Here is a 5,194-nt window from a genome sequence, read left to right as displayed (position 1 = left end):
CCAACACGGCACTACCCCGACATCGACACGACACCCCGACCCCCCGACCCCGAAAGAGCACCCCGACCACGACACGACACCCCGACACCGACAGGACACCCAGACCACCGACACCTCCCGAAAAGGTGTTCTTTGGCCTTCTAGAGGCCGACGGGGTCATATATTTGTGAATTATTAGTTAGGTCATATATTTTTCGATTTTGTTATGAAAAACAACATATATAATTGTGTTGATCGTGTAGTTTTAAATGTGTAGTTGTTTCATCGCTACGAGGTTTGGTGTTCGACGACCTCGCCGTGCGTTTGACGAGATCTGCCCCTTCGTTCGTGGGTGAGCACAAATGACAAGTCCTCCTTCCCCATTAATTATTTGATCTATTTCGATGAAACTTGATAGCTAGCTATATATGTGTCTTGAATCATCAGTATGCGTAACCAATATGTGTCTCCCGTTCGAAAGTGTCATAGTTATAAATATGCATGCATTTGCATATTTATAACCTTGATTCTTTCGAATTGTCCAACGCTATCCATGGACAGCCCGAGTATGTGTAGATTGGGTTCGTTTTCCCATATGCTTTGCTCCGGATCCGACGCATATATTTCGTCAGTGCCTCCCCTGTTGTTCTCCGGGTACACATCCTCTCTGTTTATTGCAGAGACGTGTATCAGGAGAACAGCGGGGAGGTGCTGCCGAAATTTTGCGTCGGATCCGGAGCATAGCATGGGAAAATAAACCCAATCTACACATACACGGGTGGGATTAGGACCTATCATTACCTATTAGAGTGTAGGTTGCATGGACGTAATAAAATTGACAAAGTAGATCAACTGATGAATATATACATGGTGAATTACATATATAATTGTTGTGTGTCTAGTAGCTCTGAAAGTCAAGATGAGTGACCGTGCTTGGATGTATACCGGTCACACTGGTCAGAACAAATGGAGCGTTGAATGCTTCACAAAAACTAAGGGGTTTGTGCAAGCCGCATTTGCAAATGGCAAAAGAAAACCTGGTGCCCCTGTTTCCGGTGCAGCAATTGGGAAAAGAAGACAGAGGCTGAAATGGGCAAACACCTGCAGAAGAGTGGTTTTACGCCCGATTATACCGTGTGGACATTTCATGGTGAGTCTGCCCAACGTGACCGAGCTGAGGTGGATCGTCGTCGCACCGACGAGCATGGTACCGGGATGGAAAACATGGTGCAAGGCTATGATGATGCTCGGGATTCGGATGAGGAGATGGAGGAATCTGCAAAGGCCTTCAACGAAATGTTGGAGTCTTCGAAACGTCCGCTCCACGAGCACACTGAGCTTTGTCAGTTGGATGCCATCTCACAAGTAATGGCTCTGAAGGCTCAATTCAACTTGGGCAGAGAATGCTATGACGCAATTATGACAGTATTTGGACGCTTTCTACCCAAAGGCCATGTAATGCCTGCAAACCTGTACCAGTCAGACAAAATCCTCCGTGCACTGAGGATGCCCTGTGAGAAGATACATGCCTGTGAGAAAGGATGTGCCTTATTTAGGCTTGACTATGCGGACTTGAACTATTGTCCCATTTGCAAGTCTTCCAGGTATATTGTGGTAGACAACGGTATGGGTGAGAAGACACAGACCAAAATCCACGTTAGTGTTCTTCGGTATATGCCAATCGTACCAAGACTTCAACGTCTTTTCATGGTCGAAGAGACGGCCAGACATATGACATGGCACAAAACAGGCAAAAGAACTGAACTAGATGCAGATGGGAATCTGATGATGGTACACACATCGGATGGTGTTGCGTGGAAAAAGTTTGATGAATTACATGCTGACAAAGCGGCAGATCCAAGGCATCCTCGAGTCGGCATCAGCACGGATGGGTTCAGTGTGTTTGGTATGACGGCAGCCCAATACAGTTGTTGGCCCGTATTTGTCTTTCCACTCAATCTCCCCCCCGGACAGATTATGCAAAGAAAGAACATTTTCCTGACGTTGATAATTCCAGGACCCAACTATCCGGGCAAAAATATGAATGTGTACATGCAGCCGCTTAAGGACGAATTGCAAGAAGCCTGGGATAATGGGTTCAAGACATACGATGCCTTTAGCAAACGGAACTTCATAATGCGTGTCTGGTACATGTACTCGACGCATGACTTGCCGGCGTATGCGCTATTCGTTGGCTGGTGTGTGCATGGAAGGTTCCCATGCCCCACATGCAAGGGAGCTCTTGAGTTTCGTTGGCTTCAGGCCGGTCGCAAGTTTTCTTGATTCGACATTCATAGACAGTTCCTGGATCCTCGCCATAAGTTCAGGAAAGACAAGAAGAACTTCATCAGGGGTAGAGTTGTCAAAAACTCTACACCACCTGCATTGACAGGCAAACAGACCCTGGATCAGTTAAATGCTCTCGAGCCAGATCCACAACGTTGAGGGTACTTCAAGGGGTATAATACTAAGCACGCGTGGACTCACAAAACATGCTTATGGGATCTGCCTTACTTCAAAGACCTCCTTTGCCCACACAACATCGACGTGATGCACACTGAGAAGAATATCACCGAGGCACTTTTTGGTACATTGTTCGGCATAGATGGGAAGTCAAAGGATAATACTAAGGCTAGAGTCGATCTGGAGGCGCTATGTGATAGGCCGTTACAAAACATGAAAGAACCGAAAGGAAAGCAGAACTGGACGAAGCCAAAGGCATGGTTCTATCTTGGAAGGCCAGCTATGAGGGAAATTCTCTTGTGGGTGCAACAGCAGTTGATGTTCCCCGATGGGTATGCAGCGAATCTAAAGAGGGGAGCGAATCTTGATAAACTGAAGATATTTGGTCTCAAGAGTCATGATTGGCACATATGGATTGAGCGGGTAATGCCGGTGATGTTGCGTGGCTTCATCCCTGAGGATGAATGGCTAGTACTGGCAGAACTCAGCTATTTCTTCCATGTTCTTTGTGCAAAAGAACTATCGCCTGGCGTGCTAGAAGAAATGGAAGAGTTGGCGCTGGAGTTGATCTGCAAGTTAGAGAAGATCTTTCCACCGGGCTTCTTTAATCCAATGCAGCATTTGATTTTGCATCTCCCGACCGAGGCAAGATTGGGGGGCCCGTGCAAAATCGTTGGTGCTACCCAACTGAGAGGATGCAGAAGACGCTTCGAGAAAAATGTAAAAATAAACATAGAATTGAAGCATCGATGGCTGAGGCATTCATCACAGAGGAGGCGGCAAACTTCGTAACAGCGCACTACGAAGCCAAAAATCGTCATTTGCATAATCCGAAGCCTCAGTACAATGCTGACGAGCCTAAAAAGGGTGGATCCAACCTCAGCCTATTCAAAGGGAATCTCGCACCAGCTAGTGTTTCACATCCAGTATCTTTGGATAACGAAGAATGGCGGACCATTTCGTTGTATATCTTCAACAACCTGATAGAAGTGCGGCCGTACATCGAGTAAGTTCTCGGTACATTGTTTCGCAACTTCTATTTCCTTTGAACTACTCTTATTCCTGGATATGTCATACAGTCGATACGTCACCATATTCTCGTATGGAGCAGAGATCCAAAAGGATTCCGTCGAAGAGTATGAGCTTCTCGCAAAGCAAGGAGGTGGCTATCCCGGTTTCATCTCTTGGTTCAAACAAACGGTAATTTCTATTAGACAATTTCATTTCATTCGCTAATTTGTGCATAATGCAACAATCCTTTCATATTAAACTTGTAGGCTAATTCAGAGTCTATGGACGCCGAATTGAGACAAGTCACTAATGGTTTTGACTATAAGGTCCGTTCATTTGACAAGTACGACATCAACGGGTATCGCTTTCGTACCTATGGCAAAGAGCTATCTATGGCCGACCGAAAGTCTACAAATTGTTGTGTATCTGCTATCGGCGAAGGAGGTACCGAGTATTATGGGAGAGTTGAAGCAATTTATGAACTTCTGTTCTATGGTGAAAACCAACCGAATGTCGTAGTCTTCAAATGTTATTGGTTTTAGCCGAAGGAGACTAGAAGGACTCATGAACATATAGGGCTAGTTGAAATCAACCAAAGCACTCATTTAGATGTTCCTGATGTCTATATTATGGCTCAACAGGCGACCCAAGTATTCTATCTATCGTGGGCCTGCCAAACTAATCCAAATCTGAAAGGTTGGGATGTCATTTATGAAGTGCCGCCACGTGCTAGACTTTCTCCCCCAAAGGAAGAGGATTATGAACCTCACATTAACCCAGACACATATCTTACCTACGTTAGCTCCTAAATGATCCATTTTACCTACGTTAGCTTTAAAATGACCCATTTCACCTAGGTTAACTCCAAAATGACCAATCTTACCTAGGTTATCTCATAAATGATCCATTTCAACTAATTTAGCTCATAAACAATCCATTTCACCAAGTTAGCTAAAAAACGATCCATTTCACCTAAATTAGCTCTTAAATGATCCATTTCACCTAAGTTAGCTCAAAAAGATCCATTTCAACTAAATTAGCTCATAAATGATCCATTTCACCTAAGTTAGCTCAAAAACGATCCATTTCAACTAAGTTAGCTCATAAATGATCCATTTCACCTAAGTTAGCTAAAAAACGATCCATTTCACCTTAGTTACCTCAAAAACGATCCATTTGACCTTAGTTAGCTCATAAACGACCAATTTCAACTAAGTTAGCTCATAAATGATCCATTTCACCTTAGCTAGCTCATAAACGACCCATTTCAACTTAGTTAGCTCATATATGATCCATTTCACGTAAGTTAGCTCATAAATGACGACAAAGTAGCTGTTTACCGTAGCCTACTTTGCCGGAGCCTTTTGCCGTCCGCGGCTGACGGCAAAGGCCTTTGCCGTCCGCCGTTCATGCCTTTGCCGTCCGCCGTGGCAGACGGCAAAGTAGCTGATTCCTGTAGTGTAATGTGATCAATAGTGCCGGTTCGAATGGCTATGCATTAGTGCCGGTTCGTAATGAACCTTTAGTACCGGTTCGTGCCACGAACCGGTACTAAAGGGGTGGTGGCAGGCTGACGTCAGGCCAGGGCCCCACAAGCCCCTTTAGTGACGGTTTGTGACACAAACCGATACTAAAGGTCTAACCTATAGTACCGGTTTGTGTCACCAACCGGCACTAAAGAGTCTTAACCTATAGTACCAGTTTGTGACACAAACCGGCACTATAGCCCAATTATCAAACT

Source organism: Triticum dicoccoides, chromosome 6A (assembly GCF_002162155.2).
Source record: "Triticum dicoccoides isolate Atlit2015 ecotype Zavitan chromosome 6A, WEW_v2.0, whole genome shotgun sequence".
Classification (NCBI taxonomy): Eukaryota; Viridiplantae; Streptophyta; class Magnoliopsida; order Poales; family Poaceae; genus Triticum; species Triticum dicoccoides.
Note: the sequence above shows the minus strand (reverse complement) of the source record.